Source organism: Pinus tabuliformis, chromosome 8 (assembly GCF_031772625.1).
Source record: "Pinus tabuliformis cultivar Carrire ecotype Pingquan chromosome 8, CPIR1, whole genome shotgun sequence".
Classification (NCBI taxonomy): Eukaryota; Viridiplantae; Streptophyta; class Pinopsida; order Pinales; family Pinaceae; genus Pinus; species Pinus tabuliformis.
The window spans coordinates 1,747,609,484-1,747,632,344 of record NC_142294.1 but is presented as its reverse complement, the minus strand read 5'-3'; positions in this window follow the sequence as shown (position 1 = coordinate 1,747,632,344).

The following is a 22,861-nucleotide window of genomic DNA, read 5'->3' as shown; positions in this document are numbered from 1 at the left end:
TCTATTGGCCGAATCTTCACAGGATGTTGGGAAGTACATCCGATCATGTACTGCCTGTGCCATTGCCAAACCGACCATTAAGAAGCAAGGCCTCTATACCCCGTTGCCTACCCCTAGTCGACCTTGGGAATCCATCTCCATGGATTACATGTCAGGCCTTCCTTCCACTAAGCATGGAAATGACTGTGTTTTTGTGGTCGTCGACAGGTTCTCAAAGATGGCCATTATGATGGCCTGCAAGAAGAATATCACAGCAGAAGCCACTGCTAAACTCTTCTTTGAACGAGTGTGGGTGCACTTTGGGATCCCACAGTCTATCATCTCAGATCGGGACAGTCGGTTTCTCAGCACATTTTGGTCCAGTCTCTGGTCAATGCTGGACACCAAACTCACGAAGTCCACAGCCTTCCATCCTCAAACTGATGGCCAGACAGAGGTTGTCAACAAGATGATTGTGCACATTCTGCGCATGTATAACTCAAAGCATCCACGCACATGGGACGAGAGCCTCCCCTATGTTCAGCACAGCTACAACCGAGCTCTTCACAGCTCCACTGGCCATAGCCCTTTTCAGGTGGGTTTAGGATTCCAGCCACTATGCCCCATTGATGTGGCCATGCCACTTGCAGCTACTCACATGAATTCAGCTCATGTCCAGTCCGAAACAGATAAGGCCACCAGCTTCATTGAGCGCATCCAACATATTCGCCAGTAGGTCCATGACATTCTTGAGAAATCAAATGCCAAGTACAAGCAGCGACATGATCAACACCGGGTGCCACACAAGTTTCAGGTGGGCGACAAAGTCTGGTTGCATTTGCAAAAGGAACGCCTTACTGGAGCCTATCAGAAATTGAGACCACTTCGATATGGTCCTTACACCATTACTAAGGCTATGGGAGACAATGCATTTGAGCTCAGCATTCCCCCATTCCTTGGCCTGCACCCAGTGTTCAATGTGGACCGCCTTCGGCCATACTTTCCACCATTGCTAGACACATCCGACATTGCAGAACAACTCAAACCCACAGAATTAAATCCCGATTGCATGGAACAAGCTGCAACTGATCGGATCATGGACACACAGATCAAGAACACTCGCCAACAGCATATCCAACTGTATCGAGTTGTCAAAGCAGGCCAACTCCTTCAGCAGGGCAAGTGGCTCACCAGGGAACAAGTTCAGCAGAGGTTTCCTCATCTCATGGAGGAGCTCAACGCAATGGGGACCATTGCTTCCTAAGGGGGGAGGAATGATCCAGGTGGATATTGGTGGCCACCTGCCAGGTCCACCTGGACCCCCACCATTGTCTTTCTCAGCATTTTCAGTTTCCTTAATTGTAGCACAGTTTACTATTTTTAGCAGTTTTTCGGGTCCTGAACTTCCGGAGCCGTTTTGAGGCCCTAAACGACGTTTTTTTGGAATTCTGGGGCGACCAAGCCCTATGTTACCTCCCAAAGTGGTAGTACTCAGATAGATCTTTCTAACGAGTTATCGTACGAGTCAAACGGAGATCGTATGCCAAAGTTACGACCCCGGGAAATTGATGTACCAATTTACCCAAACGGGGCCCACAATTTGGCGTTTCATCTTCTAGGGTTAGGTTTCGGTATGTGAAGGGTTTTCCATTGTTTCTCAACAATAAATAGGCCTTCGAGCCTCATTGTAATACAGTTCAGAGGCATGTAGCCATCACATCTCTTCTCAGAGATAAGCTACCATCGCCCTAGCTAGTTTATTGCCATTTCTGTTTGTAAGCATATGTCAGTATTTTCCATTAATGAAATGAAGTATTATTTCCGCTGCATCTTTGTGTATATGGTTATCTCTGTAATTTGTTGCGTTCCTGTTTAAATCTGGATCATTGAGATAATCTGATTAAAAAGGAACAATGCCGCTGTATCACTATCATTTTTATAAGTAGGCATGGCCTCGGCCCACTTCGTAAAGTAGTCTACCGCCACGATAATGTAATTGTGACCCGCTGCTGAAGGCGGATTACAAGTTCTATAATCAATACCCCACTTAGTAAAAGGACCGACAGTGACAATGGGAAAGAGAGGAGCTGGATGTGCGCACATCTTCCAAGTATGAATTTGACACGAGTGACAACGTTTGACCGCTTCAACACAATCCTTGAAGAGCGACGGCCAAAAATAGTCGGCACACAAGATACGCTAGGTTGTAGCAAGCCCTAATAGATGACCACCACAAGCTCCACTGTGGCAATCATTGAGCACTGACTCTGCTTCCTCTAAGGTTAAACAACGTCGAAGGATTGAATCAACCCCTCAACGATACAATGTATCACCAATGATAACATAATTCTTGGCCAGGTGACGTAATTTCCGGCGTTCATCCTTAGAGAAAGAAGAGGGAAACTTCGAAGTCTAGAGATAGACAATGATATCTCCGTACCAAGGGTCGAGTGAAGAGATGAGGAATAAATGTTCGTCAGAAAAACTTTCCTCATAAATAGTGTCCTCTCCACAAGGCAGCTCGGAAATAAGCTTGGCGAAAACCATGGATTTCTTATACTTGGCAGACAAGAACTCGAGATCAAATTCTTGTAAAATGACTATCCATCTATTGTATTTGCCCCCAATCACTCGCCTACTGAGGACAAATTGAAATGGATTGACTGCCGCTAAGACAAAAGTTTTGCGTAGCAAAATGTAATGACGGAGCCGCTGGACAGCATGGACAGCTGCCAAAGCTAATTTCTTAACAGATGAATAGCGAAGTTCAGGACCTATCAAGCCTCGGCTCAAATAATAAATTACATGCTCCGTGAGAGCATCGTCTTCCTGAACGAGAACCATCCCAATGGTTGATTCTGTTGCAGTGAGATATAAAAGGAAGTCCCTACCATAATCCGGTGGACTCAAAAGCGGGGCAGAGACTAATGCCTTTTTCAAAGCATCGAACGACTATTGTGCAAAGTCGTCCCATACAAATGGAACTCCTTTACGTAGCAAATGCATAAATCCTTTCGTGATCTCGGCGTAATTCACAATAAACCTTCTTAAGAAATTAGCTTTCCCTTGAAGATACTGAAGTTGTCTAATTGTGGACGGGGGAGGCAATTGAACTATTGCCTCAACCTTGAAGGGATCAACACGAATCCCTTCATTTGTCACGATGAACCCTAGTAACCGACCAGATGTAACCGCGAAAATGCATTTGTTGGGATTCAACCGGATCTTGTAAAAACGGCATCACTCAAACACCAATCAAAGATGACTCGGATGATCAGTTCTCTTTCGAGAATGAGCAGCTAGATCGTCCAAATATGCCTCGATGATATGTTTAATTTCGTGGAAAGCATATGACATGGCCCGCTGGAAAGTGGCTCCAGCATTTTTAAGGCCAAAAGGCATCTTTCGATATGCAAAGGTACCCCAGGGACATATAAAAGTTGTCTTGTGTTGATCTTCAGGATGGATAGAGATCTGATTATAACCGGAGAAACCGTCCATGAAGGAGAAAATCTCATTACCCGCACACTCGTCAATAATCTGATCAATGAATGGCGTGGGGTAGTTATCTTTGGGAAAAGCTTTATTTAGGTCCCTAAAATAGATACATACTCGGATTGTTCCTTGCTTTTTATCCACAAGGACTGGATTCGAAACCCAATCGGTAAGAGGAAAAGGGTATATAAAACTCGCCTTTAGCAGCTTTTCAACTTTAGCTTTAATGGTTGTTGCTTTCCTAGGGTTAACCGGTCTAAGCCTTTGCCGAACAGGCTTGGCATTTTCATATGTCTTGATCTCATGTTGAACTATGGATGGATCAATGCCAGGCATTTCCTCATAAGACCAAGCGAATACATCTCGAAATTCTTTGAACAGGTCGGTATAAATTTGAATTTCCTCAGGGGAACACTCGGCTCTGATGAAGAGATTCTCAACCACACTAGGGTTCCTAGAGATGTTTATAGATATCATTTTTGAAATCACCGACATGTTACCTTCGGCACGAAAGTGTGCTGGAGCCAAAGGGTTCGACATCGTACAAACATCACTAGTAGAGAGCTTGGAGAACTTAGATTCTACTTCCTGCAATGGAGGAAGAAAATATGAACGATGGTGTAAGTCTTCCCAAGGTCAATCTATACCCATCATTACTTCTAGGATTGCTTCTTCCGACGGTAAAATTGTATCTAAGCAGTCCAAGGCAGAGGTAGAATCAAAGGTCCAGGCCGGGGCCACATAACCATCTAGCTCCTCCTCGGAAAAAGGAGTAGAGTGGTCATCTGCAGAGTTAACGATAGATTGATATCTAAGCTCAGCTGCAGACATTGGGAATGCCATTCCACCAACTTGTCCTTCAGCTAATGTGGTCGTAGGTGAAGGCAAGGTCCAAGGGTCTGAAAAATAATGAGTTCGAAAGAACTCCTCTCGAGGAGACTCCTTAGATGATGAAATGACATTGATTCTAGCGATGGGAGAGGGAAAATCAAAGGTACCCATCAATGACGAATACATCCCAACTCCCAGATTCTCAGTAGGTGGACAAGGGTTATCCACTAATGGAACGGTAGAGTCTGTAGTTGCTCGAGGGTCAACTGGAGAATAATCCAATTGATCAACCTTAACAATTTTCCCCTCATGAGGAAAGCAAATGACACGAAACAGAGTCGAAACAACGGTGTCCATTTCGTATACCCAGTTCCTTCCTAAAAGGAGATTGTAATCTAGGTTAGCATCTATGACTTCTACCTCAATGTTAATGACCTTTCCCCCAACACATATGGGAAGGGCCGGGATAATCCCATGCGGCTTATGAGAATGACCATCGAATGCAGTCAGGAGGGTAGGTGAAGGAACAGCCGAAGGCGATCCAATAGCCTTCCAACATGACATCGACATGACGCAAGTGGAAGCTCCTTCATCAATGACGGTACGAAAAATGTTAATTTTCCGGTATGTAGACTTTATTTGAAAATCCATATGATGAGGGAGTCGCTTTTTGACATTTAACATGTCTAAAGTGAGCACCAAAGAGTTGGTTGGATTAACTGCCCCAATCGTTGAAAGCAATGCACTTCGTTGAGCTGGACACGACTGGAGAACCTCTAAAGTGGACATAGCACATGGACTCTGAGCCAGATCCTCAACAATAGAGTAATTCTGGGCGGCCCTAGCATTAGGATTAATAGTCGCGCGTTTAGCGGAACCTTTCGGCATCCGTGGCATAGTCTCGACAGAGGGTCGCTCAATATGAAGGTCGGTATTTCTGGGAACAGTTTTGTCCTTGGAAGTTTCAGCCTCACCATAATCATGTGACCGAGTGGCCACACGGACATTGGAACCCATCATGAAAACATTTTACGATTTCTCCCCTTCCTGGTTGCCGCCTGCAGAGGTACCAAGGTTTGAACTCGCGCCAGCAAGAAGTTGCTGCCCTTAGGGAAAAGGGTTGGTTAACACAGCTTGGGAACTAGAAGCCCCTTGCTGCCCTAACAAGCGCTGAGCTTCTTGAATCTTTGGGCAGAGATGAGTTAAATGGTCTCCACTACATAGCTTGCATGGAAACTTGACTTTCTTTTTAGACTCATTTCTACCACCACCAGCATTATTGCCAGATTTATTTGCATCAGTCTTCTCATCCTGACCCTTTTTCCTACCTCGTCCTTTCTTCTTCCCATTGGAATTTTGATTTCCTTTGGGGTTGGTAGATTGGACGGCATTAATCGAAGAGGGTTGGGAAGACGAAGTGTTAGACGATGTGACCTGGTTGTTAGAAGCAGTTTGTAAAGACAACTGCTGCAATTGACTCAACAGGTTCACTGCATTTGTGTCTATCGATCCAATGATACCATCCGCATGGGGACCTGGCGTCGACTTGGCTATATCAACCTTGGATCCAGGAGCATCTGGCAAGATTTTTTGTAGAATCCTAGACTGAGAATAAATCAATTATAATTGTTGGGCCCTAAAAATAGCTTGCTCCTCAGAATAGACTCCGGACATGGAGACATCCTTAGAGATCTCAGGTTGTAAAAATTTCAAAAACCATTCGAGATGGTATTCCGGAGGGATTTCGGCTTTAATGAGCCTCTTTCTCTGTCTCCATTCTGAATATGGTCAGAAATGTGAGTTGCCTTATCCTGATGAAAGGTGGACAGAAGTTCAGTTCCGGCATCATAACAGATAGGCAACTGGAAATGATTTAAGAAAATAGTAGCTAAGTCAACAAAAGATGAAAAGCTACCCCCAGGCAACTCTATATACCACATTGCCGCATTATCAGTCAAGGTGCGTTGGAATAGTCTCAACCTAATCGAATCATCGATAAGGGATTTAGATGAGCACCACAAATGGAATGTGGTCACGTGGTCGTCCGGGTCTTCACCGCCCTTTCCTTCGAACTTTGGAATATCCGAAGGGAGTTTGGATGGGACCGGAGGCCAAGCCGAATTGTATTTGATTGGATCATTTGTTAATTTCGTGATATCTGGAAAGTTCAATGTTGCTAGAAAAGGAAGCCTAGGAGGACCTCGGGAATTCCACCCACACTGAGCGAAGTTCTCAAAGCCCTGAAAAGATTGGCCTGGATTTTGGAAGGCACCAGGCTGCCCGAAGTAACCCACAGAACCGACTAAACCAAAAGGCAGACCTTGTGATCCAGCATAACTCGGAGTTTGACCAACTCCGGCCGACAAACCTCCATAACCGGCGAAGCTTCCTCCTAAAGGATTATAAGGAGTCGATAACCCCTGATAAGGATTCCAAGCAGTAGCTAGGGGAGGAATACTTCGAAATGCGCTAACCGTGGAGTACGGCCTATTCCCTTGTTGGCCTAAAAATGGATTCCCAGTTCCTATGCCACTAACTGCAGGGTTAGTCCAACCTTGAAAGGGATTACTGCTTTGTCCTGTGGCGGAAAAAGGCATAGATCCTATTGTCGGGTTGGAATGTGGTATATGACCACTTCCAAAAGGAAAACCCTAGAATGAAGCCAACCCACCCATCATGGATGTGGCGGCACTAAATGGAACTGACGGAATACCCTGTGACTGGGTGCCAAAAGGGAAGAATCCAGTACTAAAAGTATTGGCTTGGGAATTTCCACTCGTAGAAGGAATGGAGGTAGACCCAACTAAAGACGTGCTAGCAAAAGACCCAAATAAAGATGCAGAGGGGATGGAAATAGTTCCTCCCCCTTGAACTAATGTTGGAGTCTGCATAGTTGTAGCACTCGTGGTGGAAGCCATGCTTCCAGTAGTGGTCATCGATGGTAAGTGTGTAATATGACCTGGACTCGACGGTCTATTCATCGGACATCCAACGTATTGTAATACTTCTGGATGACTAGAAGGTAGGGGAGAATTCAGAGCCGCTAACGACTTTGAAAATTCTTCTACCTCCATGTTATCTTCCGATTCAAAGAGAACTCGAGAAAGAACTGGGGTTTTCCTCTCTTGTTCTACGGAAGTACCAGGCCTATTCTGAACACTAATGTCCCTACGAGGAAGATCAATCCCCGATGCGTCAGCTGCCCCGGGTTGAAACCCAGCGGCAGTATTACCTCTGCGCCTTCTAGGAGAAGGCTCTAAACTTGGTGGTGAAAGACCACGAAGTCTTCGAGACCGTCTAGGAGACCGGTCAGCCACTTTGAATTTTTTATTAAGATCTAGCTAAAGACTCAAAAAATTGAAAGCTAGGCCAACTAAGAGCATAGAGCACACACTAAAAAGTCCCTAAAGATATTAGCCAGTCAAACAACTTTCGAGTATTTCCGCTCCGGGTGATGAGGACCGGACACCAAAATACAAGAAAGTGGAATAAAGGGGCCTTCCAAAGATATTCTGGGATAATGACGGCCCAGTCCTACCAGCGAAGGTAACAGAGGAAGTTACGCTGACCTCCTAACAACAGCCTGTGTCGGTGCAAGCCCCCAAGCTTCGCAACGGTGCCCTCTGGTAGTACCGTTGAGAGTGATGCAACGTCGACCTTAGGTGCCACGGGATTCCCCTCCACAGCCACCTATGTAGATCCCTAGGAGTAGCAACTATGGTTACCAACTCGTATCAGAAGCCAGGCGGAATAGTCGTGAGTTTAAATCCGACAAGTAGGAGAGGGGTATCTCTCTTCCCTATCTTCAAGAACCCTCGTGCTTAACTCCCAGATCCGGAGCTTTCCTGGTCTTCCTAACGCTATTGGATTTTCACTCACTATTCAGACTCCTATGTTTGACAGTTTAAATGGCCTTGGAGAGTTTTCTCTCCACACACCTAATCCAAGGCCCTAAAATCCTAAAACTTGTTGGTGTATCTGACTTGATAATAAAAAAGTTTTAGTGAATTTTAATTAGTGCTTGATTTTAAAATAGGTTGTTCTTTAAGTCAAGGGTTTTGTGGAAATGAAACTTATGGTGTTTTGACGCAAAAGAAATTAATAAAAACTTAACTACATGCAGATGCACTTGTTTTCGTTTTTCAATGAAAGAAATTTCTACTTGGGTTCAGAGGAACTTCAAAACAACAAATTTTCTTTTCTTTTCTTTAACTCAAACTTCACACTCACAAAATTTAACAAAACTATGAATGCCTAAAAAGGTATGCAAATTTATCCTAATGCAACAAATACATGCTGATGCAAAACTCAAAAAACTCTTTAAAAGAAGAAATGAAAGTTACTTGCTTATCAATTTTTAATTTGCCACTTAAAATGTTTAGATGGAATATGAGTTGCAAATGCTCATTTTCGTCTCTACACTAAAAGCAATTTTCAAGACAAACAAGACAATGCACTTTCATTCACTAAAAGAAACTAAAATCAAAACAAAGTTCAAGAAAGAAAAACCAAGTTTTTCAAGAAGTTTTCTTCAAAAGCAAAAAGAAACAAAAACGTCTTTTCAAAAATGCTCTCAACAAAAACTGAAACTTTATGATTGAAGAATAGGCAACAAACACTTTTGCAAGTTGACAACACAAAAGGGATGAAAACTCAACAAAAATAAATGTGTTTAAAGATGCTCTTAACAATCAAAAGCAGCAATGAAAGCTTTGGCAACAAAGACCAAGAAATCAAAAAGACAATTTTCAAGAAAGTGTCAACCAACAACTTTCAAGAAACGAGAAAAGTAGATGGTCACAAAGAGGTAGTTTTGTCAAGCAAACAAAAGGTCACCAAAACAAGATTGAGATCAATCTTCCTACCCTGATGAATCAGAACAGCCAAGATTCCCAAGTAAGAAATCTTGAGTGTTTAAACAAAAAGATGACACTTGCAAAATGAAAAACAAGACCAACACTTCTCACAATCAGAGAGAATTTTAAATCAGACACTTGTTGTAAAAATAAAGATTGACGCAGGAAATTAACTATTCAGGATTGAAGCAGACTAGTAAACGGACCTTCAGAAGCAAAAAGATTTGAAAAATCTTGAAAATTTAAGATATACGCGACTGTGCCTAAGGAAACCTGCGTATACGTAGATTCACTTAAGGAAACATGCGTATGTACACTTCTGTAAACAAGGAAAAAAGTGTATGTAACAGACTTCAAGAAAACAACAAAAACAGTCTGAAGAAACTGATCAAACTTTCAATGCAGGTTCTTACAGGAACAGACTACTTAAAGACAGCAAGCAAATAAACAGTTGAGCCCTGTTTGGCTTGAATACACCCAAACTAGGAACAACAACAGTGTTGTCCCCAGTGGAGTCGCCAATTTTGTAAGGGAGATTTTCCCCTAGGGTTCTTGGGTGGATACCCTAGCAGGCCGAAGGTTGTCTATACAAAGAAACACACATTCCATGCAGCCATTACACTAATATAAGCAAACTATGCGATAGGTGGCGTACCTGGGGATCCTTCGTTTGAGAAGATCCAATTAGGGTTCAAACCCTCTTTAAGTCCCTTTTGCTCCTTTGTCCTGTAAAACCATCAATTCAAGAAGGTACGACAGTATATGGACTAAACATTATCAATAAATCATCTTCATAATATATCGAAAGGAAGTTAGTTATGCAATTAAACAACCATTCATTCATGAATCATAACATGGATATCATAAACATGAAGAAGACTTATATCAGGAACAAGGACAAGTGTTTCTTTTATTATAGATAAATAAAGTACAGAAAGGAATAATTTCACCTGATTCAACCTTCCGCAGGCTCCAAGCGGAACCGATCTCTGGATTCACCCAATCTCAAGCCTTTAACAAATTCCTTCCATGACTTACTCCATGATATCTCAAATGGTAGATAGACATCAACACACAAGGAAACAAGGGTTTCCTGCAAATGGGGGAAGTGCTGGAAGCACAAGGGACTTCAGACCTGGTACAGGGATGATCTCAGCAGCGTGATCTTTCTCTCTATTCTCTCCCCCTTTAGGCCTTCCCATGGAAGCCTTTTATACTTCACCCAAGTTAGTTGTTTAGTTGGGAATTCGTTGGGAACAGTTGGGCCACATGCACTAACAGGTGATCAGTAGGTAAAACCCGCGATCCCTGCTCGAAATTACGGAGTTTTATATTTTTTTAAGTGTTTTTATACATGTATGCGGGTTGGGTATACATAGACCCGCGTATACACGTGTTTAGCTCAGGGAAATGTCGTGTATAAAGGAAAAAACATTGTTTTTTGAATATTTGACCAGGTCTAGAAGGAGGGGTTGCCCTAGGCCATGAGTGCAGCATCACAAACATCAAGAGTGATATTTGGAGCTATAACACCGACGAAGACATGGACAGATGTTTTGTTGTGGAAGCACACCAGGTGAAGTAGGATGAGGACACGAGGGCATCACAAACGGCATAAGACGACATGGATGATTACAGATGCTTCATTGTTGAAGAATACTTGTCGCCTCCACGTCACACATGATCGGCCACACACCTTGCCACGTGTCTGCGAGACTCAAGTTCTGGGAATCAGGATTATGTTTTCTATGGCTTTTTGTTTTGGAAAACTGTTGTCCTATGGCTACATGGATGATTTTTTTTTTGTGTTTTTTTTGAAAAACTGGTTAACTTCTACGTGTAATTGCTAGTTTCCCCTGCGTGGGTAGCAAGATAACTCATGCAATCTTATTTTTGAACTGGACTGATTTCCCATTCTGGGCAGTACAGACCTTGTTCTGCTGATTATTGCCCTAAACTATGGAAAGGACATGCAAAGGCCAAAGCCTCAGTGTATTATTATTTTACAGTAATAGAATTTTTCTTAATTTAAAAAAAAAAACATTGAATTGAAATTGTCAATTCAGAATGTCCAATTGGACAATAAATTTAGATTCATATTGGAAGTTGTAAATGGACAAATCATAGTGAACAACTGAAAATGTGTAGATTTGTTTCTTGAATTGAGGAACAAAGGTTTTACTCCATTCCCTAAGAAGGGGAAACCTGTTGAGGAATCTATTTCTAGGGAAATAACAGATGATGAAGAGTCTCCCACAGAGAACATTGAGGCAAAAAAGGGTGTTTGTGTTGGAGATTATGAGTATCTTCTATCCATGGCAATAGGAATGTTGACTTTAGAAAAAATCTAGCAATTAGGTGCTAAGAGAGACAAGTTTGAGGATGACGTTGAGGAGCTTAAAAAAGCAACACCCAAATATCTATGGTGCAAAGATCTGGATAACTTTACAAAGGAGTTGTATGTATGTTCTGCATCTTTTGACACATTTGGTAGATTCATATTTTTATTGACTCTCCCTCTCTAAGAAGCGAGTTGTTTCATCCATTCTTATGGCTTTTGGTATATTTGGTTTCTCATTTGTTTGTAAATTTGGTAGGATCAAGAAGTGCAAGAGGCCAAGGATGATGAATATGAGTTAAGAAACATGGGAACTGGCATTTCCAAAATCTTCAAACAAGTAGACAAAAACCAAAGAAAAAATATCAAAAAATTTGTAATTGCCTTTAACTCATATTACCTTCGTACCTTATTGATGATTTCACGCAAGGCTTAAAAGTTTGGCATACATATTTGATTGATGCAGTGAAGAATTAACAAGTAATTTTCTTTACTTGCAGGTGTAAAAGATTAACCTACATTGTTTTTTTTATATTGATGTTTATGTTTCTTCCAAGATATTTATGATGAACCCTAATCTGGTGAAAGCGGAGAGGAGATATTTTACCTAATTTTTTTTTGAAGTTGTTTGTGTGTTTCTTCTGAGATATTCATGCTCAATTCGAGGTTGGCTATAGCAAAGAGTATGCCACCTGATGTCATAAGGGATTTGCTAGGAGTTAAAATGCATGTAAAGAATTATGTCGCGAGTTCTCTTCTAAGATCATAGGCTTCGTTGATTTGGTGTCAACAAAATTATTATCATTTTTCTCTAATATTTATGTCATCTGCTTCTATTATTTCCTATTAATCTATACTAGATAATAAACAAGTACAAAATATAGAAGAAAAAACTCGGTGTCAGAATGACGAGTCATAGGAAAAGGTTTGTCTACTTATGTAACAATTTTCAAAGCAATTCAATGAGAAATTTCTGAAACTATTTACTTGATTATGATGGGCAAGAACAGGAAGTGAAGAAGCGAAGAATCAATTGAATGATTTAATTGAAGAAAGAGAGAGGTACCTGCATGTTATTATTTCTTAGACTTGGAAATATAGTAGAATAAGTAGAATGGTAGAATAAAAAATCTTAGATAACATGCCCATATAAACTATGTTTCTGTTGGTTTGAATGCGACATTATGGATTAACATAATCATTTCACTAAGCTCTTGAATTTGGCTGGACAACTAGATTGATGAAATTAATTTCAGATAAGAAGAAATGGTGGCTTGATCCCACACCATCAGCAGAGAAGAAACCATCTGATGTATCTGAAAATTTGGACAAGATGGTGCATGAGGTCTCTAAAGCACATGTTTATCAATAGAGGATGTCGATACAATAACTTCGTATTCACCTCTTAGTCCAGATTTGAAACCGGAGGCTGTGAAAATGTGAGAATTTCTATACTTCTGGAAATATTTATTTCAATGGAAATAATTTACATAGTTTTGCTCTGTAGCGAACTAAGCTCTTTAATTTGTTATGGCAGGCTCCAGTTTCCAAATATTCTACAATGTCATTTTTCCTTCATTTTACTTTATTCTATTCCCTTCTCACAAAATATCAGTGTACAACATTTTTTTAATCTAATACGGTAATTCTAAAATGCTTCTTGCTTGTTTTCATTGTTGATAAAAACAAGGATGAGATGGAAAAATGGAAGATGATGCAAAGAGATGTTGTATATCTACAAGTTTAAACTATGTCATGACTTGATAAATAGAAATAATTTTAGTATCATAGTGGAAATTTGGATCTTATTTATATATCAAAATGTTGCCACTTTATTGATTTCAATTTGTAACTTTTGTATGTTGAACTGTAGATTAGGAGGAGGTTAATTTCTTGACGAAGAGTAAAGATATTCCAGTTGTTTGATGTGTGTAAGTGTCTTCAGGCTACTAGTGCTAGATGCAACTCCTTCTATTGTTTTCCAACCATTGCCTTAATGAGAAGATTGTTGGAGAAAAAATGTAGTTTATATCTTGGTTCTATTTCTAGGTAGCCAACAACCTGCTAGAGAAAGTTTCACACACGTGTGCAAATCTCCTCCAACAATATCGTAATATAGGCTATAGCTCTTTCTTGGATTCCAAAATTTCACTGTTTGTGTCCTTTTGTGGCTTTTTGGATTGAATATCATTCCTGAGCTCAAAGCCACAACTATTCATTATAAACTCTTCCTTCAATATTTTTCCCTAACCTGTTGTATTTCCTTTTCTAGAGGGTTCATTTTTTTTGTGTTGATAATTCCAATAGACTTCTCTGAAGAGGTGAAAGAATATATTCACCAAGAATTTGATATGATACCACAATATGCTTGGAATATGCTTTACAAGGTAGCCAAAAGCACACTTTGTGAACAAAGGCTCTCAGAATGAGATTCATTTCGCAAGACTAATAAAATGAAAATAGGAAGGGATGTATCATTTCACATTAATCAATATTCTTGTTTCTTCCATAGGCAACTTCCCTCTTGGTCTTGATTCACAATCACAGATCCTTTGAGAGAGGTGAGACGATAGTTTAGATGGCTACATCCATCCACTCCAAGATAAAATTCTTCCAAACTATCATCTTGGCATTGAATGCCTCTTCTTTATCATTAGCCAGTTCCACTTGAGCCTTCTTGTAGTTCTCATCTTTGGTATCATAACTTATTTCCAATTGAAATCTTGTTTTATAAATCAAGAGCAAGGAGTGCAATTTTCTCCTTCCAAAACTTTTGTTTGGAGTATTTATTAATTTGTTTGTTTTTCAATTTTGGAACATCAGTGGTACTGAATCCACTATGTGCATTGTTTTTTTTTAGGAATTAAGTGAGACAATTTATTTTGTAGCCATTTGCAAATGCAGAGGGTGATAACTAGAAGGCTATGATTAAACTTCTAAAAGAAAATGGTGCAGAATCTTTAGTAAGTTTTTTGATGCAATGCAAAATTTTTGAAGTACATATTTATTGTTGACAATTTGGCCCTTGATAAGTGTTATGATTCTCAGTTAAGATCTTCCATTCTCTCTCTTTCTCTATGTTGTTTATCATCAACATCAAATTATTCTATTTGACATCCGAAGGCAAACTTGCCCAAGATTAGTTTGAAATTCTGAAAGGGGTGTAACATTAGAGGACTAATCCTATATTGATAAATCCAACCAACGTGAACTTTTTTCTGGGCTTTGACCCTTATGCTGGGACACCTTTGTAAAACCTAAAAATATATTTGTTGAATATTGGATATATGTGATTTAGCCACTGCATTATTATTTTATCTTGTTATGAAATTAAACATGATGCTTGCATAATTAATATTATAAACATCTAAGATATCTTTCATTCCAATTTTTAAAATTCACTTGATGCCTTGTAGCGCAATTTATTACAATTTATACACATCTCATCCCAATGGGATATTGTTTATGTAACACTTCCGTTTCAAGTGCTCAAAAATATCTAGTGATTGGAAAAATGTTTTTATTTTTTCTAAAACAAGAATCTGACTTCTTCATCAAATAATTACATAGATATTTGTTTCACATTTTTATATATGTGATAAAAAATGCATAGTGATACTTTTCATATTACCATATTTATTAGATTTGCACAAAACTATTTTATTAACCTCTTAATGCTTTGAATGTATCGTCATTATTGAACGCAATTTTATATCCTTGTTTCTTGTGTTGTTTTCTAAATCTTTGAATAATATGATGTGTAAGGGAAATCATGGTAGTTGTTTGGAAGCCAAGATGCAACCAATCAATCATTATGTTAGTAGGAGGTTTACTTCCTCTAGACCCTAAGGATCATAGCATAATGGGGTAGGTTACCCACCCATAGTATGGGTAACGATAGGATAATTTTTTTCTTCTATGATGCAATTTTCCAGCCAGATGTTATACATTATTTATTATATGTTGTTTTTTTCTTTCCTTTTGTTTTCACAAGCTATTTACAACTTGAGATTTTTGGCATGTAACTTAGTTAGCATGATTGTGTCTAAGCTTTTCCTGAAGGTTTAGTACTAAATCCTAAGATTTTCTTTTCTATGGTGACATTTTATTTGCTTTGTTTATGCAGGTCATCTCGTTACATAGTTGCCACTATCGTGCAACTGAAGAAAACTTCTCCAAGTTTCTTTCTTTTCTGGGGAAAAATGACATTGACATTGTTGATGTTGAGGTATATGTCATATAAATTCTTTATAGTCTACTTTATTTTATATTTCAATGTTCATCATTTTTCATGTCTCATACTTTGCTTTGTATCTTCTCTCATTTTTAGAAGAGGAACTCAGTGTTGATGGTAAGAAGCAAGAATTGAAGAAAGAGGAGAACAATAACATTGGAGTCACAAATGTAGAAAGAGAGAGAAGAGAATCGGTCTAATGATACCCTTAAAGCTAATATCCTGCATGAGACACACATATAGATACTGATGGTTAAGTCTCTAGAGTTCGTGAATTCACCTACGTTGCCTTGGCAACACAATGATAATTTTTTGAAGTGATGAAACAATCTTTCATGTGTAAATTGTAGTCCAACCAATATTATGTTGGAAACTCATATTGTAATATTTGACGTTTTATATAATATCATTTATGTAGTTGAAATTATTTATAGTTTCACTTGATATTATTTAGTATTGTAATTAACATATGTAATTCTGTGTTTTCATACTAGATGAACATGCACATTGTATGACATTTTATTTATTTATAATTTAGTCGCAAAATCATACTAATTAATTTATGTTGATTAATAATGAATACATAAAATCACTCTAAAATTACTAAATTAATAGTTTATATTGATTAATGATGAATTCAAATAAAATGAATATATGACTAAATTGGTTGTTTATAATGATTATTACGAAAGTAAATGAAATGAATATAAACAACTAAATCAGTAATTTATATAATGAATATGAAACTACAAAAAAATGATAAATGACTACTGCAAATGGTAAATTTGTGATTACAAATGACGACTAAATTTTGTATATATACAACTATTAATAGTTAATTTACAGTATCTTAGAACACGACTGAATTTAGTCATATTTCTTTGGTCATTAATTGGTTTCAAACGATGACTAAAATTTGCATATATATGATTATTAGTAGCTAATTTACAGTGTCGTATAACACGACCAACATTTTGGTCATATTTCTTTAGTCATTAATTAGTTTTCTCAGGTGATCATATAGGCAATTAATGACTAAATCAATGACTAAATTAATGACCAAATTTATGACTAAATATACTACTAGACAATAAAATTGAGACAGTCAATTAATGACTAAGTTAAAAATCACTAAAAGTTGTTTGTGTTATAAGATACTGTAAATTAGCTACTATTGGTCACTGATTGAAAAAATGTTTTTTATATGCAAATTTTGCTCATTTTTTTAGTAACTAATTAGCCATTTTCTACTAGTGGAGCCTGGGAGAGCACACCATTTACTCTTGGGATGACATGAAATCTGTCTTCCTTAAGAAATATCAAGACTATTGTAGAAGTAGATATTTTAACGATATATTTAGGATGCAACAAACGGAAGATGAGAGTTTGGAGGAGTACCTAGAAAGGTTCCTATATAACTATCACAAGTCACAGATAGATAACTTAGATGAAATAACCATTAGGATTTTCTTTCTAAAGGGATTAAGGGAAGTGTGCATTGAAACACTTAATCTCCTAGGTTCCAGTTACATTTATAAAAAACCCTTTTCCGAAATAGCTGAATTATGTCGAACCTATTCTAGAAGTCAAGCTAAGGTAGGAAAAATAATATGGAACAATGCAAGGGATTATGTGCCTAAAAATTCAAAATTTGTACAAATTGTTGTCACTAGGGTTGAGTTGGGAAACCTTCTAAAAATTTTCAAAATAGATATCTTAAACACCACTAGTGACCAACTTGATACTCTAAAAATTAAAAGAAAACAAGAAGAGGAAAAAGTTGCTTTGGCAATTTTCTGTCCTAAATGTAGGCATAAGCATGTTGAAAGGGAATGTACCATTAATATGGTTGAGGTGTGTGGGATTTGCACACGAGAACATACCACTGATCAATGCCCATCCCTTCCTAGTCTACAAGCCATTTTCAAAGGAGGTGCTGAAACTAATGATTTAATGCAAGAAATTAGGAAGCCAACATGGAGAGGGCCAAACCAAAATATTTATCAAGAACCTAATTTACAGGGATTTGTCCAAAATCAGTCATGGAACTCTCAACCATCATACCCTCCATGGCCTCCACAACCACCTCAAAACTTACCTTGGAACCAGGGATGGAGAGGAAATTTTTATGGGAATGTATTCCAACCTCAAAATCAGCCATACTCCCAGTATCAATGCACACCTAACATGCCTTACACATCTAATATTCCTCCATTTCAACAAGGGTATAACCCAACCTATTATCAGAAATCCTCATTGCCATTACCTCCATTACATCAACTCCTACCCCTACCTTCAAGCTCTAATTCACCCCCACAGCAGGCACAAAAATCATTTAATCCACCTTGCCCAACTCAGCTGCCTACACAACCTATCACTAACCCCAATAATAGACCTCCACAACCTGTGAAAAACATCGAATTACAACCTTTCCCTACATATGTTATTAATGTTGTCCCTGTCAATGAAATTCAATTAAGATCAAGGAAAACAATAAATCAGTTGTAATTATTCAAGAGGAGGATCCTTAAGTGCAACCTAAGGATGAAACTAATCAACAAATAGAAAATAAAAAATAGTGAACTAGAAGAACCAAGGGAGCCTCCTTCCCCGGAAACATTGCTCGTCAAGGAAATTGAAACTCCCATGGAATATGATCTGGAATCTGAACTAAGGAATGTTTGTATCAAAATACCTTTGCTACAAGATATTAAGGACATTCCTATTTACACTAAGATCATTAAGGATCTTTGTATAAAAAAAACCAGGAAGAAAGAAAAATCAAAATCAAAATGTTAAAGTAATGAGCCAAATGACAAAAATGATATCTGGTTTGTCGTTGAAATATAATGATCCAGGGAACCTCATAGTCACAATAGAAATCAATGGAACTCTTCTACCAAATACCCTTGTAGATTTAGGAGTAGCCATCAATGCTATGACGGTTGACACCATGACACTACTACAACTACAAGGGGTTAGACCTACACCCATAATGTTGGAGCTAGAAGATAGGTTAATTGTTAAACCTATGGGGATCCTAGAAGACATAGTGGTAACAATAGCTTCCTGGGAATACCCAATTGACTTCATTGTAATTTCCCCAAAAACCTCTAGATCCTGACATCCAGTAGTCTTAGGCCGACCTTTGCTGGCCACTGCCAATGTTGTCATTGAGTGCAAAAATGGGAAATGATTATTTCTAATGGATTACAAAAACAAGAATTAACTATATTCCCACCTGCCCAAATGGACACAGAAGTACCCCTTTGGTTAGAAATCCCTTATGGAGAAGAATATTGTATGCTTCCCTTATTAACTTTAGAGTAATCAAGGAGACTTCAAGAACAATCAGAGGAACATATTTTGCAGCAGTTTTTGTCTGATATCAATTGCATTGATTATCCTGTTTCTTTTAATGGTTATCATCATGTTTTTAGCAATGAATTTTAGGAGACTTGTCACTCTGTTGTATTTTCATCATTTGCTATGGAAGCTTTAGAAGGAAACATTGAAGTAAAAATTGAACCCATTGAAATTAGTGTTGGAACAACACTGTATATTGGTACATAATTAAGTACAGAATAGAAACAACAACTATTGAGTATGGTTCAAAAGCAGTCTAGAGAATTTGCTTAGGGCTATTTAGACATGAAAGGTATTCCTCCAGACAGTTGCATACATCACATTCATACGAATGAATAAATTAGACCTGTTAGGCAACAAAAAAGACGAATGAATCCAGCTCTAAAAGAAATTGTTAAGGATGAATTGCATAAACGTTTAAGTGCAGATTTCATTTACCCTATTTCCAACAAAAAATGGGAATCACCCTTGGTGGTAGTCCCAAAGAAAAATGGGAAGTGGCGAATCTGAGTGGACTATCGAGAGTTGAATAAGGCTACTTTGCGGGACTATTTTCCTTTACCTTTTATTGATCAGATACTTGATACATTGTCAGGGAAAACGTATTTTTATTTTCTGGATGGATATAACAACTATAACCAAATTCAAATAGCCCCAGAAGATCAAGATAAGACTACCTTTACCTACCCATGGGGCACTTATGCCTACCAAGTACTTCCTTTTGGATTATGCAACGCTTCAGCGAGTTGCGTTAACTACCTTTCCCCATTTGACACATGACTGTGTAGAAGTCTATATGGGCGACTTCACGGTATATGGGGATGATTTTCATCAAGCCTTGAAGAACTTGGAAAAGGTACTGATTCATTTTCAAGAAGCTCAGTTGGCCCTTAGTAGTATTAAATGAAAAATGATGCAAACTAAGGGGATTGTCTTGGGACATCATGTATCACATGAAGAGATAAAATTTTACCATGTGAAAATAGAGGTAATATCACATATTCCAACTCCCACGTCACAGAAAGAGGTAAGAAGTTTCTTGAGACATGCAGGGTACTATCGAAGATTTATTGAAACTTTTACTAAAATCGTAGCACCTATGTTTAAATTGCTTACCAAAGATGTTGAATTTTTATGGGACACTAACTGTCATAATTATTTTCAAGGACTGAAGGTTAAATTGACTACTACTTCAGTATTGCGAGGGCCTAACTGGTCTCTCCCGTTCCACATTTACACAGATGCATTAGACCCTACTCTTGAGTTGTGTTGGGTCAAAGGGAGGATCACTTTCCTTACATTATTTACTTTCTTAGCAAGAATATTTTGCCTGCAGAGCTGAATTATACAGTTACTAAAAAAGAATTATTAGCGGTCGTTCATGCCATTAACAAATTTAGGCATTATATTACCGTTATGAGACTTTCGTCCATACTGATCATTCTTCCATTATATTTCTTATGAATAAGCCTATTACTAATGGAAGAATTACAATATGGTTACTTTTGTTACAAGAATTTAACATCACTGTGATTGACAGGCCTGGATGAGACAATTTGGCTATAGATTTCTTATCCCGAATGAACATTGCCCAAGATAGAGCTCCAGTACCAATTCTGGATGACTTTCCAAATGAAGATTTGTTCGTTGTTTCAACATTCACTCCCTAGTTTGCTGACATGGCTAACTACTTGGTGACAGGGAGGCTGCCCCAGAATCTTTCCAACAGGGAAAAACATAACATTGTGCAACGAAGTGCCAATTATTCTTGGATAGATGGGGACTTGTTCCGCACAGGACTCGATTTGATTATGAGAAGATGTGTGTGGTAATATGAGATGTTTGATGTTCTAAAGGCTTTCCACAACAAGCCTTGTGGTGGAAACTTTGTGAATAAAAGGATAGCCTATAAGGTCCTACATGTGGGCTATTATTGGCCCACACTTTTCAAAGATGCCAAACAATTTGTTTGAATCTATGATGTCTGTCAGAGAATGGAGAGGCCAGTTCGACAGATGAAATGCCCTTCCAAATGCAGATATCAGTGGAACCTTTTGAGAAGTGGGCGTTGGATTTTGTGGGACCCATCTCTCCGACATCGAAGAAAAATAGATACATATTGGTTTGCACCGATTATGTGACGAAGTGGGTAGAAATCAAGGCTTTGTATTCTGCTTCTGAGAAACTGGTGGTAGATTTCATTTCTGAGGATACCTTCACTCGGTTTGGGGTGCCTAAAGGGATTATTACAAATCAAGGCACACAATTCACGTCCAAACTGGTGGAGGCCATTACTGAACAGTAACAGATTAAGCATTAGAAGTCTACCCCATAACACCCCCAAGAAAACAAACAAGTGGAATCTATAAACAAAGTCTTGCAATCTATCCTCAATAATACAATTAAGCTTCACCAAGGTGATTCGGCTGACAAGCTACCTAAGGCATTGTGGGCTTACCGGATAACTTGGAGGAATGTGTGGACGCACTCCTTACAAGTTAGTATAAGGGAAACAAGTGCTACTTCCCATTGAATTTCAGGTAAAAACATTCTGAGCCACCACTCAATTGGGAATGAATCTGAATGAAGCCGAGGAGAAAAGGTTACTATAGTTGAATGAGGTTGACTAAATCAGGTAGGATGCACTTCAATGGAACATGTTAGTACAAGATCAGAAAGGATGGTGGCATGACAAGTATATTAAAAAAAAGGTCTTTCAACGAGGAGATTGAGAACTTCTATATGATAGTAAATTTAAACATTTTAAAGGGAAATTTTTGATTAGGTGGTTGGGAACTTAGGAGTTGGAAGAGTTCTTTGATAATGGCTCTATTAGAATAAAAACTATTCATGTTGATTAGAACCCATTTGTGGTAAATGACCATCGACTCAAGATATATCACCGACCACTCCCTTGCCAAGAATTTTTGTAGGTGGTTCAAGAAAAGGATCCAGCTCCTGTTGGTTCTTCAAACTAATTTTATTTATATTTGTATATTTATTTATGTATATAGTATAAAATAACAGTGGGTTGAATATTTTGCTTTCCCCCACAAATCACATAGAATAAAGGGAAAATATGTCAAGGGTAAGTTTATTCCTTTAACCAGACTTGGCAGATTATTTATGGAAAATGACATTTTGGAGTCTTCTTTGGTCATTTCAGACTCCCAAAATTTGAATGTTTCAAGAAAAGACTAATCCAGGATCATAAATATTAATGGAACAATGGTAGTTAAGGATTTTCTGAGTATAAAATTATTCTTTTTCGGGCTTAGCAGAATAATTATAGAAAAGAAACCCCCTTGGAGTCTACTTTGGGTTTTTCAAACTCTCTAAAAAGGAATACCCTGAGCAATGGATAACTTAGGCTTGATAAACTTATGAGGTAGCAGTAGCTAGGGATATGTTGAGTACAAAATTATTCTTTTTTGGACTAAAAAAAATAAGTACAGAAAAGAAACACTCTGGAGTCTTCTTTTGTGCATTTCAGACTCTCTAAAAGTGAAATGCCCTAGGAAATAATCACTCCAAGCCTGGTCAAAATCCATGGGATGATGTTTCAGGTTCTGTATAATAATCAGAAGGCAACGTTTTCATTCAAGTTTTATGAGATATTCAAGGGAAAGACATTCTACTCATTTTTCAAATCAATTCAAAGATTATGTACTTAATTTGGCATTGTCATTATGTACTCAATTGGGCATTGTGATACATCAGGCATGGCTACTAGAAGGTTTCTCTAGAATCTGTGGAAAATTT